Here is a 22074-nt window from a genome sequence, read left to right as displayed (position 1 = left end):
AGAACATCATTTTCTAAATGTGCTTTTTTAAGCACCTAAAATGTTTATCTGCCCTGGGGTTTTAGGACTAAAGGATACATTCCAGAGCATCATGCAGAAAACCATGATAAATTCATAATCCATTGGAGAAGCAGGACAGTAGATTACAGAAAAATACTCAACCTTCTTATCAATTTGTAAATTATATTTACTCACATTTCTTATTCTACGTCCAACATTTGTTGAATACTAATAATATTGTACTTATACACTTAATTTATTTTTTGGAATTTCCTTTCTTGTTTGTTCTTGATGATTTTTTTTTTTTTTTTTTTTTTTTTTTTTGCTTTTTAGGGCTGCACCCATGGCATGTGGAGGTTCCTAGGCTAGGGGTCCACTTGGAGCTACAGCTGCCAGCCTACACCACAGTCACAGCAACACAGGATCTGAGCCACGTCTGCAACCTACAACACAGCTCACGGCAACATTGGATCCTTAACCCACTGATCCTTAACCCAGGGTTTGAACCCGAAACCTCATGGTTCCTAGTCGGATTCGTTGATCACTGTGCCACGACGGGAACTCCAAGTTTTTGGTGAATTTTTAAAAATATTTCTGGTTTGCCTTTAAATGAGTGATATTTTAAAAGATTAAAACATGTTAAATTAACTATAGTGATATTATCATGCTGATGTTTCTTGAAATGATTTTTCTGATGCTTTAAGTCTGAGGCAAGACTTAAACAACACAGTCAATGATTGGGAGTTAGAGCACAACCCAGACAGGCGGTCCAAGCTGAAGCTTCTCTCAGACAGTGACCTCTATATAGTTGAAGAGCTGGTCAAAGGCCTGGAAAAACTGATGTCAGGACAAAAGAAAGGCCTCTTCTGAGAGAGCGGATGATAGAAATTGAGAGCAAACTTTAACATGCTCTGCATGAGCAGAAGGAGTTTTTTTGTTGTTTGTTTGTTTGTTTGTTTTGTTTGTTTTCTCTTGTAGAAGAGAAAGGCTTGGCCTTTACTGGCTTGTCTTAGGTCACATGACTATCCCTGAACCGAGAGAGCAGCCAAGTCTATGAGTTACTCTGATTAGCCAATCCTAGGTCTCTTATTCTTTTCTAGAGACAGAAAGAGATCAGCCCTAACTAAACTCTAGAGAGAGGGGAGGAGGAGTTGAGAAATTGCTATTGTTGTCAGAACTGTGTAGGCAAAAACTCCTGCTAGTAATTTTTTTTTTCCTCTTATTCTCTGAGTCTGCAGAAAAAAGCTATAGAACTATTTGTGTAACTCAGGTCCTCCGGGACAGATTTATTTGTCCTACTTCCTCCTACCTCTGGAATGGAATATCTACAGTCGTGCTTTGTCCTTGTGATGGGAAGGAAATATCTTCCCCTTGATGCCGGGATGGACTGTAGAATTTACTTTGGCCAGTGGGACACTGGTCGATGAGATACATCCGGAGGTTTGAAATGTGCCAGTGTGTCCGGGTTTGTTCTCTTGCGCTGCTGCCATGACCATGAGAAGAACTTGCATTTGATGCTTGCTGACCCCAGGAGCGTAACTCCCATGGAGGGCATACCTGACCTGCCACTTGGAGCCATGCCCAGCCAGATTTAGACAAGAGGAGCCAAACTCCAGACGAACCAGATGCCTGAGTGAGACATAAAGCTTATTTTTATGTGCCATTGAGATTTTGTGGCTGTTTGTTACATAGCCATAGCTGCCAAAGACACTTCTTTCATATCTAGCTGTGAAAGTGGATGAGGAATGGGAACAGCCTTGATTATTTCTGACTACTAGTTGCATTTACTGGAAAATTCTTCATCTTCCTTCTCGTGTGTCAGCCTAGACATCATCTACAAAGAAAGTACAAATTATTGCTAATTTGGTTCTGTCCTCACCGTAATTCTCCTATGTTAGATTTTACTTCTATGGTTATATATCTCTATTAACTTCTCTCTAAGAGTTTATCATTGGTGTCCAGAAATGTTTAACATTGAACATGATGCTATAAATAATCCACTGTTCCCAGCATGTTCAGTAAAAATTACAATACCATTCTTATGGCTACACTTAGGCATTTATAAATTTGCCTTTAAATAGAGATTTATGGAGGGTTTCAGCTGCTCAGTGATGGAATAGTATTCATGTCTTCACAAGGAGAAATGAGTTCAATGCAGTCTTTCTATATGCTCGGAGACTCTTTGGCGATGTCAGCCTGGACAGCTGGCTTCCTACATACAGTAACTTCTCTGTTACTTGGAAGGGTTAGCGAGATGGGCCGTTCTCATGTTATTTTTTTAAATTATATGAGGTTTGAGGTTGCAGGGAAAGAACCAATTATACAGGCTTCCTATTTAGTCTGAGGTGCAGACATTCAAAGAAGGCAGGAAAAGAGGGAGAGCGACGGTCCTTATGGGAACATGGCCTGGCCCCCCCTGTTCTGACCTGAGAAGGTGGGATGTTCTTTGGTGAGCTCATTAGAGAAGGCAGCAGGAAGGCGGGAGAGTGGACTTTGGACTAAAACCCAGGCAGGTCTGCATCCCAGCTCCTAGCTATGAGGGCCTGGGCATTTCAAATCTTTATTTACACTTGCATTTTATTCCCAGGTTCATTGGTTGTTTTAGGTCTACAGAAGCAGAGCCGGACACAGAATTAAGATGTCCTGGAAGGAGGGGTTGCAGATGAACTTTGTCAGGCAGCAAGGGAGGGGAGAGGGGAGAGGAGAATGCCCGCCAGGGATGTTGTCCTAGGTAAGGTTGAAAGTGGGCTTGATCCGTGGGACACTGCAGAGCCTGTGTCATGCCCCAGAGGCATCCTTGCCTTGAGGCAAGGTGCCCACCTTTCCTTTTATAGGCTAGCAAAATAGTAATAAAATACTAATGACATCAAATTTACTCTTTTAACTGTAAGTGTACAATTCAGTAACATTAACTACATTTACAGCATTGGGCAAACTTTACCCCTAATTCCAGAACTTTTTTCTTCACCTCAAAAGGAAATCCTGTACCCATTAGTAATTACTCTCATTCCCCCCTCCTCCCAGTCCCTGGAAACCAGGAATGTGTTTTAAGTCTCCATTAAATGGGCTGATTCTAGGTATTTCAGATAAATGGACTCACACAGTATATGACCTTCTGTATTGTCTGCTTTCACTTAACATTACATTTTTAAGGTTCATCCACATGGAGGAGTTCCCGTCGTGGCGCAGTGGTTCACGAATCTGACTAGGAACCATGAGGTTGCGGGTTTGATCCCTGGCCTCCCTCAGTGGGTTAAGGATCTGGCATGTCAGTAAGCTGTGGTGTAGGTCGCAGACGTGGCTCGGATCCTGAGCTGATGTGGCTCTGGTGTAGCCTGGCGGCTACAACTCCAATTAGACCCCTAACCTGCGACCCTCCATATGCCGTGGGTGCGGCCCTAGAAAAAGACAAAAACAAAAAAAAGCTTCATCCGCACTGAAGCAAGTATCAGCATTTCTTTTTTAAGACTGAATAATATTCTGCTGTGTGGATCTACTACCTTCTGTTCATCCATTAGTCAAACTACACCACGTCAGGTGTGCAAAAGATGGAAAGCCCAGCCTCTGGCCTATTTTTAGCAACATAAAAATAGAACTCTGAGGAGTTCCCGTCATGGCTCAGTGGTTAACGAATCCAACTGGAAACCAACCATGAGTTTGTGGGTTTGGTCCCAGGCCTTGCTCAGTGGGTTAAGGATCCGGCATTGCCATGAGCTGTGGTGTAGGTTGCAGATGTGGCTCGGATCCCACGTTGCTGCTCTGGTGTAGGCCGGCGGCAAGAGCTCCGATTGGACCCCTAGCCTGGGAACCTTCATATGCTGCGGAGCAGCCCTAGAAAAGGCAAAAAGACAAAAAAAAAAAGAACTCTGACAAAGGTAGAGAAGAGGGGTAGGGTGCTACAGTCTGTAATAAGGTTTGACTTAGGCAGGATGGTCAGTGAAGTCTTCCATGAGAAATTAATGGCTGAGATATTCTCTAGTGGCATCCATGTTGCTCTAAATGGAATTGTTTCACTCTTGTCATGGTTGTATAGTATTCCACTGTATATTGTACCATATCGTCTTTATCCATTTATCTGTTGATGGATATTTAAGTTGCTTCCATGTCTTGGCTATGGTAAATAATGCTGCTATGAACATTGTGGTTCATGTACCTTTTTTATTTGGAATTTTCTGTGGACATAGGCCCAGGAGTGGGATTGAGAGTTTGATTGAAGTGCAAAATGTCCTGGGACCTAGGAGAGTATTTCTTGAAAGAAGGGAGACTTGCATCGGGCCTTGACTGATATGTTACTTGTTTATTTGAAAAATATTGATTGATTATCTCCTGGGTGGTAGGCTACATTAGCTATGATGTTTGGAATTGACTGACAGAGGGAACTGATGGCTTTCCATGCTGAGGTTAGAGATAAAGCATAGGAGGCCTTTCTCTTGTGGACAGCCAAAGAAGTAGTAGTGAATTATTTAATATGCTTACTTATAGCAGATACAGTCTGTGCCCTGCCCATGTAACCTGACACTCACAATGCCTGCTGAAGATTTTTACTTGTAGCATCTCAGACTATCTACCAAAGGTTTCTTCTGGCAATGAGAGCAGCTGGAGCAGATGTTGGTTCGTAAAGAAGCAGCTTTCAACTAGTGATGAATGGGAGTTGGTACCTCGCCATTCTTGCCCCGACATATGTCACCCCAAGATTTATTTTCCCAAGTAGATGTTGACTCCAGTTGTCCACAGAGGAAGCCCGCTCATCAATGCCTCTAAATTAGCTTTTTCTTTCATCCCCCCTTTTTCTACTAGTGTTTCTTGAGATAACCTCTTGAATCAAATACTCACACTTACCAGCCTTAGCTCAAGCGCTTCATCTGGACATGTTAAAATATTTATCCTATAAAACAAAAACTCCTGTTTTTTTATTGTCTAGATAGCAACCCTGCTGGTATACAAACATAATTAAATGTCAAGTTAAAAAGATATTCCCAAATTCATATTCATGACCTCATTCATCCATCAAATATTACTGAACATTTTTGATGAGCAAAGTTGGCCTCTATTTTAAGCAAAAATAAATAATACCAAACTCTGCTCATTGACTATTACTTGCACATGTCTAGGATTCATGTGACTAAATTGACTGGAAAAAGCTCATAGTTTTTTCTTTTTTTTTTTTTTTTTGATGTTGTTGAAATAGGTTTATCTTTCCTCTATTGCAATCATTTTAATATGTTCGTAAGAGTCAGAGGCAATGTTGACTCAGCTGCCCTTGAAATGTCAAATACCTTCCCTGTGTCATCAGAGGACACTCACCTTGAGTCCAACGTGCAATGCTGACCCAGTTATAGCAACTGTATTGACGTGGTGCTGTCCACCCCCTCTCATTGTGAGGTTAGGACTTGGGCAACCACCAGGACAATTTAATCAGAGAGCAGCTTAGTTGTGAAGAACAGGCCAGGATGATTTGAGAGCTTGGTGCAAAATTCCCTTGGATGGTGGTACAGATGTTGCTTTCACATCCTGTTATTCTCCACGTGTGCATACACACATGCACACACAAACAATAACAACAATCATCAGTAGGCATTTGATAAAAGTGCAGAGCCCCATACTTGAAATAATACACCATTTTAATTTTTTCATCTTCCTTTCTAGATGTTGGCCATAGACAGATGCCATGGTTAGGTGACTGTAAGAAGATTCCTATACTCTGTTCATTTCTTTTTCTTTCTCTTTCTTTCTTTCTTTTTTTTTTTTTTTTTTTTGTCTTTTTAGGGCCACACCCGGAGCATATGGAAGTTCCCAGGCTAGGAGTCAGTCAGAGCTATAGCTGCCAGCCTGCCCCACAGCCACGCGATGTGGGATCCGAGCCACATCTGCAACCTACACCAGAGCTCATGGCAATGCCAGATCCCCAACCCACTGAGTGAGACCAGGAATCGAAACTGCATCCTTTGTATCTACTGAGCCACAACAGGAACTCCCCTTTGTTCATTTCTTTTAACATTATTTTTCCAGCATTTTTTTTCCCCACAAGTGTTGGCCTGATGGTTTTTATTTATTTATTTATTTTATTATTATTATTTTTTTGTCTTTTTGTCTTTTTAGGGCCACACTCTGCAGCATAGGGAGGTTCCAGGCTAGGGGTTGAATCGGAGCTGTAGCTACTGGCCTGCACCACAGCCATAGCAACACCAAATCCGAGCTGCATCTTCAACCTACACCACAGCTCACAGTAACGCCGGCTCCTTAACCCACCGAGCGAGGTCAGGGATCAAACCCACAACCTCATGGTTCCTAGTCAGATTCATTTCTGCTGTGCCACTACAGGTAGTCCTAGCTTGATGGTTTTTAGAAAGAGGTCAAGGATGGAATCCTTCCAGCTGGGATGAGTTTCAACCCTCTGTGCTGAAATCACATTTGGGGATGCCAGGAAAGAGCTGCTTTTAACTTCTTCACTTTTCTACCCTAAGTAATGACCTCCTAGCTCCAGCTTCTTTCGGGTATTAATGTGTTGGGATAATTGTGTCAAGTGGGAGGGTACCATAGGAGACCAGGTGTAGGTCTTTGGCCATTGGCAAGGCCTAGTTTGTTTATCTGTTATTTATTCACTCATGCCTTCATTCAACAAACATTCCCTGAGTACCTATTGCCTCCAAGACAGTGGCCGTGATGCTATCTACAGGCTGGTGATGGAGGCTGGAGACTGCAGGGGATCATGAGCAGGCAGGTACATGAGGGGATCCTAGAGCTGAGTGTGCACACTTAGAAGCAGATACATAAAACAGAGTCACCAGGGAAGCAGATGGGAAGTGATGACCCAAAATACAAGAGATGGGGCACGATAGGAGAGCAGTAATCTAATCCAGCCGATAGACACAACTAGAAAGACAAGCCATAAATGCTCCATGGACATTTCAGATCAAAGAAGGGGTGGTCAGGGAGGAGAATTACAGATTTAAGGCAGCAGGGATGGGGGCGAACCCTGCAAACGACAGCAGAGGCCTGCCTCGGGGTATCATTCTTAAACACGGCCCCTGTGAAGGCGGAAAGCCCAGGAGTGATGGATCTGTGCTTGGCTGCCGGGGTCTCCAAGAGTTTCACGGACCTGAGCCAGGCCACTGGGTTTGAGTTCCATGTGGAAGTTATGTGAGCTCAGGGAAGTTGCTGAACCTCTCAAGGGCATGGTTGCCAGATCCGTCAAACAGATAAGGTTGTGATGAGGCCCAAAGAAAGTACCCCCTTTTTATTCTTTTTTTTTTTTTTTTTTTTGCTTTTTACACCCACAGCATATGGAGGTTCCCAGGCTAGGGGTCGAATTGGAGCTATTGCTGCCAACCTACACCACAACCACAGCAACACAGGATCCCACAGCAATGCAGGATCTGAGCCTTGTCTGCGCCCTACACCACAGCTCATGGCAACACCAGATTCCCAACCCACTGAGCAAGGCCAGGGATTGAATCTCCATCCTCATGGATACCAGTCAGATTAGTTTCCACTGAGCCATGACGGCAACTCCCTAAATTAACCCTTTTAAAATGCTCAGAGCGGTGCCTGGCACAAGTCAGTACTTATATAGGAGTCATAAATATAAGTCATCCATAGTGAAGGAATGTGTTTCTTGATAACTCTTGATCAAATCTTTTCAGTGTCCATAACCACCATCATTTTAAAAAGTTTAGAAATCAGCTAGTATCCATAAGGACATGGGTTTGATCCCTGGTCTTGCTCAGTGGGTTAAGGTTCCACATTAGCAGTGTAGGTCACAGAGGCAGCTCGGATCTGGCATTGCTGTGGCTGTGGTGTAGGCCAGCAGCTACAGCTCTCCTTTGACCCCTAGCCTGGGAACTTCCATGTGCCGTGGGTATGTCCCTAAAAAGCAAAAAATAAAAATAAAAAAGATTTTATTCAAGTATAATTGATTTACAATGTTGTGTTTATTTCTATCATACAGCAAAGTGATACATATATATATATACATATACATATTCTCTTCATATTCTTTTCCATTGCAGTTTATCACAGGGGATTGAATAGAATTCCCTGTGCTGGACTTGTTGCTGATCCATCCTGTATATACTATTTGCATCTGCTGGTGAAGAATCTTCTAGTTGCTGGGCCAGGCACACAACTGTCCCACATCAGAGCCTTACCTTTGTGCCTGTCCCGTGTCTTTAAGGATTGACCCTGAATGGCACCCCTGGCTTCTCTAAAACTTCCAGACCTCTGAGCTGCCTTTGTACCATCCTGGTGCCTCTGGTGCTCCCTTCCCTTCGGGGGAAGTCTTTTCTGACTCCAATCTGGCAGCATGTGGATGTTTCGAGGCAGGGATCCTCACAGCCAGGCTTTATGACTCAGCAAGAGGGCTACTAAAGCCGTCCCTGTCCAAAGTTCATCTTGCATTTCTGAGTCAGCCAGGAGGCGTTTCATTGAAAGTGCAATCAGGATGTCCTCGCTCCCGGGCCTTTTCCCAGATGCCCAGCCTGGGAAGCACTGCCAAGTCTGCCCCAGCTGCTGGGTTGAAGGCCTGACTCCAGGAATGGTGTCATCCTTTTGGTGGTTAGCAACACACAGCAAGAGCCACCACATGCGTCGTGCACCCTGCTGCCTGCTGAGGCCCTGGAGCGGGGATTTGGGGAGGGCTCAGAAGAGGGTACAAAATTCACTCTTTCCTCTTCTTTTTCTTTTGCAGAAAGACTCTTTGTTTTTGCCATTCTGTGCACGAGCTAAGCAGAATACAGTAAAGAGAAATGGGGCAGGCCCAGGTATCCAGGAGATGGGAGAGAATTTGCATTCCGACTGTGGAACTCATCAAAAGGCTATTCTTCCTGCCTCCACTGGAAGGTACAATTCAGGTTGGGGGCTATTGAAAACAAGACTCTACCTCTTTCTTCAAATTCTAACTGGCGGGGGTGGGGGCTCTGAAGGTGACCTTGTGCCCCCAGATGTCCCCGGTGGACTTGACAGTTGAAAGCTGTTGATGCTCCTTCCAAATCTGAGGCTGCTGGTGTTTTCAAAAAGGAAGAAATGCCCTAAGATGGTTCACCCAAAATAAGCTGGCTACAGCGGATGGTGACTTTTGGCAAAATCACGCATTTAACATACCCAACACACACACACACACGGAGAATTGTGTGTGTAGCTCCAGTTGAGGAAAATGTCCAAAGTTTGGATTTGAGGAACAGGATGGAAATAAGGTGCCACCAGAGGCCACCCGTGCCCTCCAACCCGACCCCAACCCCCATCGGGATGGTTTGGTCCAAGATACTTCACAGAGAGAACGACCCCCGCCAACCACACACAACCCCCCCACTTCCATGAAAGACGTCTCATCCATCATTTGCCCACCTCCCCAAGAAGCATTATGCATCGTTTAATTCCAACTCTTTTTCGTGTTTCCTTTTAAAAACCATAGACTTCCAAGAGAGACTTCCCCCGAAAGCAAAGCATTCTCCATGGGTTTGGAATAAACCTGCAAAATCCTCTCAACTCCCCTTTACCACACACACACACTGAAACCCAGCTCCAGCGCTGTGTCTGCATCATCCCACTTCTGCCTCTTCCACACAGACTTATTTCATAAAAACGTCAGCTATTAAGTTAACATTATTTAAGGGGCTGTGGGTGTTTAGTTCCTGAATGCAACCTAAGCTGGATGGGGAGAGGGGAGAGGCCTGACGTGAAGGCCTGGCTGTATAAAACATGATCCACAGAGAAGCTACATAAATAACCCGACCGTGGGCTCCCAGCGCCTCTCTATTTATCACTGAAGTAACGATAAGGATCTGCTTTAGAGTGAACCCTGCTGAGGGTCCAGCCCCGGCACAAGCTGTAATATGATCTGCAGGGGAGGGCTGATAACCCGACACAATGTGAAGAAACCCGGGCAGAGGAATAAGACAAACTGTTCGTCCATTAAACGGCGCTGTCAGGAAGGGGGCCGCGAAGCCAAACAGAGCTCCATCCAATTCTTGCGTGGAGACACAAAGCCAGGAACACCTGAACCGAGCTGGGGAAATAACCTCCCTCAGAAACAAGCGGAGGTGGGGTCAGGGGAAGGGGGAAGCGGTCTCTCAGGCACAGCCTGCACCCCCCCTGGGGTGGGGTCTCTCCATCAGTGAAATGGGATCCATCCGCTTGGTGGCCCCTCCCTCCTGGGTGGTTGGGGTGATCCCATGGTCGAGGGACCTCCAGAGGGTCCTGAGGAAGAAGGAGACGACTCCACGAAGGCCAGGAATGCAGAGGCCACGCTGGTTATAGAAGTGCTGGAACCACCCAAGGAAGATGAAGGGCTCGTTCAGCTCCAGGAGCTGTAGTGACGCAGCGCCTTCAACGTGGCGGCACAGAAGCCCAGGCCGCTGCCACCAAGTCTGAATCTTTCTTTCAAAAGAAGCTCCAGATACGATCTTTGCTGGGAAATTTCAAGGATTCGGTGTTTGCTGTTACTGAGAATTTTTTTTTTTTTTCTCCCTGTATTCTGTGTGCTTTTCTTTTAAAAATTCCTTGTATTGAGTTGAAAAACTGTGGATTAGATGTGGCCCATCATTTGTGCCCTCTGGACTAAAGCAAAGCAAAGGGGGATCTTTCTGGATCACCACCATGGCTCCTGCACTTCAGGTTAGACAGCACGCGGGGACAGGAAGGCACAGAAACAGCAGGGCCCCTTCTCACATCCGCGGGTCGATCTCACATTTGTGCCGGCTCCTTTGACTTTAGGGTGTCCTTTTTCTGGATCTACACCGCATCTCGTGGAGTGTGACACAGAATCTTCAGACAACAAAGATTCTCTCCCACTGAGAGCGTTACGTCTGAACTGTCCCCTGAGCTTTTCATTCCTAGAGAACCTTGGCCCTGCCCCTGGCCAGCATTTTTCCTTGGAAATATTGATGCATTTTGCACAAACATTGATGGCATTTTGCACATGCACTGCAAGTCTGTAGCTCACCACCACCACCCCCCGCTGACCACAAACCCGAGAACAACTGAAAAAATACCCCTTCACTTTAAAAACAAGAACCAAAAAAAAACCCTTCTGCTAGTTCACCTTTGGGAAAATCAGAGAGTCCCCTTCTTGTTCTTGAAAATCAATTTGTTCCCACAGATGGTCAACGAGACGAGCCCAGGTCTCTGAAATAGGCTTCTCAATGCAACCCAGAGAGTCTTTGGCCTGTGAGGTATGAGCTTCTTAGAACAATGAAGGCCAAGCCAGAAGATGGGAACAGAGGGTTTTCTGGAGGGTCATCTGTGGCTTTGGTTCCACCTCCAGGCTCTGAGTCACCAGTGTTCCTTCTTGAATAGGCAGGATCCTGGCGCTCATCCTAGAGGGTCTGACCTTATGGCCCAGGGACAGTTATTTTTATACACAGCTTCACTGGTAAATCTAGACCTTTTTGAGAGCCACCGCTATAATCAAAGCATCAGTGATTCCTCTTCATTCTCAAGACTTGCTTGTTTTACAGAATCACATGGAAAGCTTTGCAAAATATGGCTTCGTAGGATCCAGTCTAGGAGACTGATTTGATTTGGATATTGGATCAAATTTTTCCATAACTATTGTAGGCATGGAGCTCTTGTATCTTTGCTATATTTTTGGAGAAGTCGGTCTACTTATCCCCACAATTACAGGTGGCAAAGCTGACACCCAGAAATGGAAGATGACCACTGTGGTGCTGCACCCAAGGCTAGAATAAGATTCAAATGTCTTGCCTTTTTCTTAAGGATATCACCTTTTTCTGCAAAGTGTTATGACCAACTTGCTGCATTCAAGCTGTTCTTTGTTGGGCTAAAATTAATTTCCTGAGGCAGTGGCAAAGGGTTATTCCTTTCTAAAAATTTAATTGTAGTTGATGTACTCTGTTCTATCAATTTCTGCTGTACCGCAAAGTGACCCAGTTATACATATAGATATACATATATACATACATAAATATACATTCTTTTTCTCGTATTATCTTCCATCATGTTCTGTCACAAATGATGGGCTATATTTCCCTGAGCTATACAGCAGGACCTCATTGCTTATCCATTCTAAATGTAATAGTTCATATCTACTAACTTTGTATTGAATTATATTTTTCTTGAACTTTGTAGTTGAATAATTCTCTTTCCCCATCAGGCAGGCAGCAGTTTCTGTGCCTCGTTGGCATTGAGATGACTTATGGCAGAGATTCACAGCTTTTATTTCCAGGGTCTCTTTCTCACTGAGGAGCCCATGGTACGAGGATCAAGGAATTACTCAAGTCAAAGTAGCAGTTTTTAGAGACTACGGGAGGAGGAGGTGGAGGCTCGATGTCAAAGTTAGAGTGACTGAAAATATAGATATGCGAAATATTTCGCTTACTTCAATTTTTCAACCAAAAGTCAGAGGGGCAGTCTTTAGTTGTGATATAAAAGGGCAAATGGCATTTTCAATTTGAACCATTTCAGAGGAAATTAATCTTATAGGATGGAGAAAAAAAGTATATACTGGAGAAAAAAAAATTTTTATTTTAAGTGATTTCTTAAATGAAAAAAAAAATCTTTTATAGTTGTTCAAGCGAATAGAAACACAACCTAAAGAAGGTTAAGAAAAAAGAAAATAAAAAAGAAATGTCCCAGGAGTTCCCTGGTGCCTCTGGTTACTGCTGTGGCGCAGGCTCCACCCCTGACTGGAGATTTCCACATGCTGTGGGTGTGGCCAAAAAAAGGGAATCTATTGGTCCATATAAGTGGAAAATCCAGGAGTACAAATGACTTTAGGGAGGACCTAATCCAGAGCATCAGATAATGTCATCAGGAGCGCCTTCCTTCTCCGTCTCCACCTCTGCGTTGGCTTCACCCCCTGTGCCACCCCCCTGCATCCTTCCAGTTTAGCCATTCTAGTGGGACCAGCATTTATTCTCCTTGGCCTGCCTGAGGCATGTGCCCATCCTGGGTGCATCCTAAGGAGTAAGGTATAGAAGAAAACAAGCCGTTTGGCCAGCCTTGGATCCTATGCGAATCCTGGATCCAGGAAGGTGGGGTCCATCTATCTAACCTACACAGACAGACAATGGAGATATGGAGACTCCCCAAAGAGGGAAAAAAAACAGGACTGTTAAAGAAAAAAAGGGGGGGGGAATTGATCCTGGTCAAGAATGAACAACAGATGTTTCCTACAAAGGGAGACAAGATGGATGTAGGGAAAGGAACCAAGTCCATTCTCTTCTTTTCTGTCTCACATTAGCATTCATTAAATAAAAGCAAGAAGTCAAAACAGTGAAACAAACACCCATTGAGAACAAAATCAAAGAAAGGGCCCTTCTCTAGTAGTAAAAAATTCTGACTTGATATTGTTTTCAGGAAAGCTTTTTTTTTTTTTTTTTCTTTTAAGAGCCTACAGTAACTCAGCTTGGCTAATAAAGTGTTTGTCTAGTACATTATGGAAGTCTTTCGGGAGACTATTGAATCAATTAGGATGATTTGTAATTAGCACACCAACCTAATGCCAGGGTGTCTCTAAACTGCTTGAAAATAGTTTGTTCTCTTAAAGGACTCATATCCCCCCCCCATGAACTTGTGTACACTAGAAATATCCTCATGAGCCTTTTAGCATTTTTCCAGAAAAGAAATTTTGCTCAAATTCTGTATGAAATTCAAAAAATCGGAATGAAGTGATTTCAAACAACTGGAAAATTACTATATTAATTACAATGATTCTTCCCCCGCCCCATATAAAATTACTTACAAATATCTGTGGAACAGACTATCGCAAACGAGCATTTTTGACAATTCTAATATAAAGAAGGCATGGCAGACCCTGAAGCTTAAGGATATTCACAAATGCAAAACAGTGCTAAAACGTGCCATATGCTTTTTTCAAAAGTTTTACAAGTAAGATTGGGAATCAGCTGAAATGTTTTCTAAGTCGCCCTGACTTGAATGAGCAAATGCTCATTCACGGGGTGCGATTTCAGTTTTTCAAATTTCTAGAACCGAGTTTGAAAACATGTCCCACCCACCAACATATGGCCTTCTGGCCAACAACATAGGTTCCAAAGGCAGGCAAAACTTGGATTCATACCCCAGCTCTTTCCTTATTATAGTTGTGGAATCTCAGGCAAATTACTTTCAGAATTTGCCAGAAAAAAAACGAGATGATTGTAACAATAAATTTGGGGGAGTTAAGTAAAATGCATGTATCTTAGACACAGTAACTCTGTACTGGCTGCAGACAGATGCCTGGGTTAACAGGGATTTGCTTCTATCTTATTTTAGCGAATAACCTGGAAGATATAGAAGCGTTTTCCTAACAGGCTAGAGCAAAGGTTGGATCACGGAGGATGTTTAATAGTAGAAGTATGTTTTCAGTCAAATCATATTTACAGCACCTTTGAGTCAGCACATTTTCATGCATTTGTTCAATCATTCACTTATCCCATAGATAGGAAAGCCTACAGATATTAACTGAGCCTTCACTCTGGGTTGGCATTGGGTGAAATCATTGGAAATACAGTGGAGGATAAAACCCATAAGGTTGCCATAAACTTTCAACAACTTCACAACTTTGGTTAATTTCAACTTGTCAGCACTTCTCTTGAGCCATAAAACCTGTGCTATTTTGTCATATCCATCCAGCTCAAAAAAAAATAGAGAATAAAACAGCTTCCCACCTCCTGATCATTGTTCAAAGAGCTGACACATGCGAGGTGCTTAAGGCAGGGCTTGCTCATAATACAAGTAGCTCAGTATGTATACTGGTTTCAACTGGTACAACAATGATTAAATTTAAGAAAAAATTTTTAAGCACTGTGATGCTGTTGGAAACATTCGAGCAAGCTGAGTTGAGATGTGGATTTGTCTCATCGCAGCTGATGTTCTTGGGCACATTACATAACCTAAGTTTTAGTTTCCTCATCTATAAAATGGGTAATTTTCAGCACCTCCTCATAACATGAGTGGGATATTGCCTACAAACTGGCTTGCAGAGTACCGGGAATGTTCTAAATGCTTCCTAGGTACCATGATCATCAGAGTTAGTGAAACTTGTGTTGCCGTTTCAAGTCGATATGGTATTTCCACTGAGATGTTCTCATTTAATGCTCAGAACAGACTGTGAGAGAAGGGTCATTAAGACCACTGTCATCATTGTCTTTAGGTCTATTTATAAAGTGAGGAGGGGTTCCATGATTTGCCCAAGGTCACAGGACTGATAAGTGCAAGGTTTGTCCTTTGTCCTAGAAAGCATCACTGGATTGACCAGCAGTTTTCAAAGTGACCCTTTGGACTGGAGGATACACTTCGTCTTAGACGTTTGTACCAGGGACTTGGCAGTGATCCGGACATGTCTGACCTGGCCCTGAGGGATGCACATTTTAGTAGGGAGTTGAACTTGCAGAACTGGGGGCCATGCAGATGAAGAGCCATGCCTCCCTCCACAGGCAGTGCCTCTGCTCAGCCAGCTGCTTGATTCTCCATTTGGCTGACTCTTGAAGATGCTTTCCGTCTTGCTTCCAGCATCATTTAAACCATAGCCATGCTAACATATCTTCATTAAAATATTGTTGAGGAGTTCCCGTCGTGGTGCAGTGGTTAACGAACCTGACTAAGAACCATGAGGTTGCGGGTTCGGTCCCTGCCCTTGCTCAGTGGGTTAACGATCTGGCGTTGCCGTGAGCTGTGGTGTAGGTCGCAGACGCGGCTCGGATCCCGCGTTGCTGTGGCTCTGGCGTAGGCTGGTGGCTACAGCTCTGATTCGACCCCTGGCCTGGGAACCTCCATATGCCGCGGGAGCGGCCCAAAGAAATAGCAAAAAGACAAAAAATAAATAAATAAATAAATAAATAAAAATAAAAAATAAAATATTGTTGAAAAAAATGTGACTTTTGGAGAGTATCCCTTATCAGCTGAGAGGGCCACCTCCCCCACCCCCATTCCTCTGGCATAACTTCCAGGACATGTGAGTCCAGCATTACTACATCTTCTGATTTCCAAAAAAAAAAAGGAAAAGAAAAGAGAAGGCAAAAAAGAAAAGCTGTTCATCTGGATTTTTTATATGAAATACCCCCATTTAAAAAATAAGCGGGTTGAGCATATGGTGTTGTCACTGCTGGGGCGCGTGTTTGATCCCTGGCCCCAGGACCTTCTACATGCCATGGATGATGCCCCAAAAAATTTAAAATAAATTAAAAATCAAACCAAACCATGGCCCTTGACTGGATGAGGATTGGGGATTGCCATTTGTAGTGCCAGCTGTATCAGAGGTCAGGTGAGGGAAGACTTCCACAAGAAAGTGGCTTTTAGAAAAATGGCTTTTGTAAGAAGAATGAGAACCTCTGCGCCAGGAGAAGAAGGCGGGGGTTAGTTCCCTACCCCTGAACTCTAGACCTTGCCCCCTCCTCCACCCCGCACTGTGGAGCGGGGGTGGAGGATGGGGCAGGGCCCTGAGGCTGGTGATGCCGATGGCGGTGAGATCATGGGACCCTCGAGGAACAGTGGGGGCTGGGTGTAGCTGATCCAGCGAGCCTGATGAAAGCAAGGCGCAGTGATGGGAATTGACTGCCAAGGGCGAGGCGGGAGCTGCGCAAGCTCTTAGGAAGCGGTGGCAGCCAAGCCAACGCATCCTTCTTACTCTCATCCTTGCCAGAACCAAGCCAAGTCAATGTTCTCCTGCATTTTACCAGATTAAAGGTGAACATCCCGCAATGGCCCCGACCTCCACCCCACCCCACCCCCAGCCTAAGGACCTAAAGGAGGATTTCTGGCCGAGTTCTGCTTTCACAGCCTCTGACCCTGCGTACCTACTCTGGTCCCTTTTTGCTTCTATTTACTTTTCTCTCCAATATTTTCTCCCTGTATTTTCTTTTCTCTTTTTGTCTTTTTGCCTTTTCTAGGGCCGCTCCCTTGGGCATGTGGAGGTTCCCAGGCCAGGGGTCCAATTGGAGCTGTAGCCGCCGGCCTACACCACAGCCATAGCAACGTGGGATCCCAGCCGCACCTGCAACCTACACCTCAGCTCATAGCAACGCCGGATCCTTAACCCACTGAGCAAGCCAGGGATTGAACCTGCAACGTCATGGTTCCTAGTTGGATTCGTTAACCACTGAGCCACTATGGAAACTCCTGTATTTTCTTTTTACATCTAAATGCCCAATTTCCTACTGTCATGGAAAAAGAATTTAGGAACATGCTACCTTTAAAAAAAAAAAAGCTTATCCATAAATCAAAGCTTCTGGCAAACATGAGGGTGTAGGTACTGCTTGTCATTTTCTTTTATATCTACCTAAGGAAACGTTTCTTTTTCCCCTTCTTAGTGCTGACTTTTTTTTTTTTTAGAAACGCAGCCCTCGGGTTGTTGTTCTGCACACTTTGAAGTCACTATGAATTGAATAAATTTGATGTTTGATGGCAAACTGCCATGAGAATTTAAACAACTTGTGAGGGAGGATACTATTATTTTTTCCCTGTCACTTTAAATTCCCCGAGGCCATTGGATGGGATGGTGGGGACAGGTATTGCTTCCCGGGGACAGGTCTTGAGTACAGGGTCTCACACTCTCATGTCTCACATGAAAGTCACAGGGTCTGAGACAATTCTCATCCTAGAGTCGAAATTTCAAGGTCATTGTGTTGGCTTGATGACTTTGAAAGTAGGAGGATTGGGGTACATGTTGAGAAGTCTTGCAGAAACTGTCTTGAATTGATTTCAGCAGAGCAGTACTTTATTATAATGTAAAATGTGTCATATTTAAAGAGGTTATTCGGAGGGCATTCGAGTCTTTGTTGACTGTGCTGTGAAGTTATTTTCTTTTTCTTTTTTCTTTTCAAAATGCCCTGAATTTTCTCCCCCTTTTCTTTGCCCTAACATCCTGCTTTGGAAAAGAGAACAGGCCTTAACCTTCAACAAGGCAAAGGGCCCAAACTTGTGGGTGCTTGGTACATGGCACAGGGACTTCACTGGGAATCAGTCCCTTCGTGGGGTGCTGGGTGACGCCTGTCTGCTCGGGGCACAACGCCTTTTTCTAGTGCACCAAGGCTCGCATCTGGCCCCTTTGCCATGCACTGACTTTTTGCATTTTTTTTTAAGACGGCAGATAAATCATTTCTTTCAGATTGGATAAAAAATGGGCCAGGCTCTTTGAAAGCAGAAGTCTTCCAGATAATTCTACGTTTGCCCTATAAACTATACCAGTTCAATTGTACATTCAAGTTTAGATTCGGGCCAGATTTATGCCCCTGAGAAAATCCTATTTTTGCATGATTTAGACAAAAAATGTGTCTGAACGGTGTTACCCAGCCTAATTTATATGAAACTGGGATTCTGCCACCTGGGGTTTCGGGTCTGCTCTGTGAGACACGTCTGGTATGTGACTAAAAGACCAAGCAAGGAGGAGGCGGCGGAGGGGGACAGCCACCCCCACCAACAGAATGGGGCGTGCGCAACCAGCTGGGGAGTGAGGCCGCCTCATTGTGCTTTGATTATTGGCTCTTGTGTACAACCAGAAAGGCACCCCCCTCCCCAAGGCATGCTTGGTTGCTACGATCTGTTCCTGGAGGCTTGTGTGCATCCTGAACCACACCCCCCCTCCCAACCAGAGGGGTGGGCGGGTGCTCAGTTACCAAAGCCTCCAGCCTCCCGATTCCCTGGTCCTTCCGAGGTCCCACCTGCAGCCAAGTGTGTGTGAGAAAGAGGCTAAGACTCAGGAACTGTCTGTGGCCAGACTTGGGGACTCTATGGAATGATTCACTCCCCATTGAAGCCTTACCGCGCATCCCTTAATTTATCAGGAGATGCCCCTGGCGTTTTGGTTTTGGCTTGTTTCTAACTGTCAAAATCTCCTTCCAAGACTCCAGGGGTTCCAAGAGGCCAGGCTTATGAATCTCTTTAGGGTGCAGAAGGTGGCCTCACCTGACCCGCGCAACTTATAGCCATGGGGGTGGGGGGGTGGGCTCCTAACCAAAGTTTGACAGATATTTTTTTGAGCACCTCTTTCACTCCAGGCACTGTTGTGTGGCTACACTGCTGGAGATGGGGTACAGTGATGGGGTAAAAGACAGATGTGGTCCTTACTCCTAAGGGGTCCACAGTCCAGTGGAAAAGGGAACCATGAAAGGGAGTCATAAAAGAAGTGTGTAGCCCAAAGGCAGAATGCAGTCTATAATGGGCCTGAGTCAGTGGGCAGCCATGGAGGGAGCCACGGAGGGGTCCCAGAGGCCATTTGATCAGAGATCTGGGGGCTGAACAGAAACGCCACACTTAGAAGGAACCAGAAATGTCCCCTAGCTCAGGAGGGCTACCTCGGGACCAGAGAGGGTCAATGACTCGCCCAAGGACACTCAGTGAGTTAGGAGCAGGGACATAGCCAGACCGTCCATGCATTTGAGGAAATACTTAAAACACAGGTTCTGCAGGCAAAAGTCCCTGAGCCTCGTACCCAACACTTTCCACGTAAAAGCTCATCACTTGATCTTTCCAAATCTCTGTTTCATCCTCTACGGAATGAAAATGGTAACAGCTGCTTCCATAGCAGGCTGTTTTTGGAGACAGAGTTAAAGTAAATATGCAGTGTGTTTGGTCACAATAAAGGTTAGCTATTATTAGTATGTATCCAATTTTTTTTTCCCCTTAGGGCTGTACCTGCGGCATATGGAGGTTCCCAGGCTAGGAATCAAATCAGAGCTACAGCTGCCAGCCTACACCACAGCCACAGCAATGCCAGATCTGAGCTGAGTCTGCGACCTACACCATAGCTCACAGCAATGCCAGATCCTTAACCCACTGAGGGAGGCCAGGGATCGAACCCACATCCTCATGGATCCTAGTCAGGTTCCTAAACTGGTGAGCCACAGGGGAACTCCCAATTTGGTCTTTCAAAGTAACTCTATAGGATTGAATGATAAAGACGATAAAGACGGACCCTTCCATGCTCACCCCCAAACCTTTTATTTTTAACAAAGGGGCACAAATCATGCATGCATTTGTTCACTCCAAATATTTGTTTATTGAGTTCTTTCCATGGAGAAGGCCTTGTTCGAGGTGGTAGACAGGAGGAAAGACAGGAAATGGGTCCTTGCACTCAAGGGTGGATTTCCGGATGGAGGGTCCTCAGGTTTCTGAGAATTGGATGTGAGGTCTGGTAGCACACTGGCAAGCCATCTTAATCCTCTCCCCATTTCATAGGTGGGGAGACTGAGGCCTGGTCAGGAGGTTGCTGGCTGACATGGTGCTCTGGTCCCACTATGATTATCTTTCCAATCATCCCAGCAGGAGTCCTTCTGGGCTGAAAATCTGTTTCACGTCACTTTCCACTGAACTGCCTTAGCAGTTTTTTTGTGCTTTTTCAGGGCCCTATGAAACTGGATCAGTTCATAGAAGACAGCAGCTACAGAAGGAGCTGACAGTTTTCTTTACCGACTTTTTTTTTTTTTTTTTTTTTTTTTTTTTTGCTTTTTAGGGCTGCACCTGGGGCATATGGAGGTTCCCAGGCTAGGGGATGAATCAGAGCTGTAGCCGCTGGTCTATGCCACAGCCATAGCCCTGCAGGATCTGAGCTGCATCTTCGACCTACAACACAGCTCACAGCAACTCTAGGTCCCTAATGCACTGAGTGACGCCAGGAATTGAACCCGAATCCTCATGGATACTAGACAGATTTCCCCTGTGACACAACAGGAACTCTAGTTTTTTGACATTTCTAAGTGCTTCTCAACCTCCTCCTTCTAACTCCATGTCCCAGCCCCAAAGGCAGCCCCTTGCCCCAAAACGTGGTGAGTTTTTGGGTTTAAGTATCTCAAGTCGTACTTACAGCATATAGTGATAATGCATGTTTTAATCTCTTAAAAGGGCGTGAAGCAAAGACAAAGCTGCTTTGGGTACATCCTAATGAGACCCACTCGTTATAAAAAAACAAGAACATTTAGAGGAGTTCCCTTGTAGCACAGTGGGTTAAAGATCCAACATTGTCCCTGCAATGGCTTGGGTCATAGCCATGGAGCATGTTCAGTCCCTGGTGTGGGACCTTCCACATGCAGCCTGCAGACCAAAAAAAGAAAAAAAATTAGAGATATCACATCTTGGTTCTCCACAGCCAGACTGGACTTAGCTGGTGATTTTCCTTTCCTTGGGCCGAGGTTGTTCATTTCCTAACAGCAGAGCAAGCAACAGTTTATTCCTTTTTTTTTTTTTTTTTAAACAAATGGATTTTCACAAATTGATATGAAGAGGAGCCATTCTGGAGCAGGGTGCTGGGGGTGCTGGGTCAGCCCAGCCTGAGGCGCCTCTGAAGGACCCATTTGGATGCTGCTTAGAGGCAGGGACAGTGTTTGGGGATCCTCCTCAAATCCTAGGAGCCAACCTCCCAGCCTAGATGCCTGGGTTCTGCTCGAAGCCTTGTTTATCCTCAATTATCCAGGAAGTCCTTCCTGTAATTAACCCCAGCTTCACGGACACCGCTATTTGCACATCACTTCTCTCCCCAAACACCGCCTCTTTGCCATTATTCCCTGGGAAGATGAGTCACTGAAGGCGATGCCTTATCTCTTCTCAGTTTTTAACAAGCTTTTGTCTCCCAGAGATATTTGTTACATTTGATACATTTCCAACCAGGCACTTCCTCGCCTCTCCCCCCCTCCCCCTTGCGTGCTTTTTTCAACTTTTTTTTTTTTTTTAAATAACATTTTCTTCCTTTCTGCTTTTATATTTCTTCCTCTCCCTCCCATAGCCTTTCAAGCATTCAGGATGTAAGAGAGCCAGCATCAAAGCCCAGAGCCCTGCCGAATCCTCCTCCCCACGGTAAGCGTGCCCTTTCCCTGTCTGATCACTGACTCATAACCACAGAACGTCCCAGGCACAGGATGGGGGGGGAGGCAGGATGAGGGGAGGAAGGGCTGAATAAGCAGGGGAGACAAAAGTGGAGGATTTGCTCAACAGGGCTCCCCCCCACTCCCCTTTGGGGATAATTGTTTAGGACAATCTCAAGTGACCCAGTCCCCGGAGAGGAGGAGGGGAAGCCAGTGACCCCCACCTCCACCCCCCATCAAATGGTAACTCCAAACCAAGTGCAACTCATCTGGTCAGGCTCCAAAGCCCAAGGCCAGGCCTGTCCTCAAACCCACTCCCTGGGCA

At 45.0% G+C, this 22074-nt stretch overlaps 1 long non-coding RNA gene across 3 annotated transcripts; it reads left to right on the top strand.

Moving 5' to 3' along the window:
* Positions 1151 to 21741, top strand: LOC110260961. Of its 3 annotated transcripts, none has more exons than XR_002344611.1 (3): positions 1151 to 1633; positions 8687 to 8838; positions 15193 to 15568. It is a non-coding gene; the product is annotated as an uncharacterized LOC110260961 (long non-coding RNA). The 3 variants fall into 3 exon arrangements; XR_002344610.1 differs by lacking the exon at positions 15193 to 15568 and adding an exon at positions 21671 to 21741 and having other exon boundaries at positions 1152 to 1633; XR_002344609.1 differs by lacking the exon at positions 15193 to 15568 and having other exon boundaries at positions 1156 to 1633; positions 8687 to 10950.

Source organism: Sus scrofa, chromosome 6, assembly GCF_000003025.6.
Source record: "Sus scrofa isolate TJ Tabasco breed Duroc chromosome 6, Sscrofa11.1, whole genome shotgun sequence".
Lineage (NCBI taxonomy): Eukaryota > Metazoa > Chordata > Mammalia > Artiodactyla > Suidae > Sus > Sus scrofa.
The sequence above is the reverse complement of the archived record's forward strand: the minus strand, read 5'-3'. Positions and strand labels throughout refer to the sequence as shown.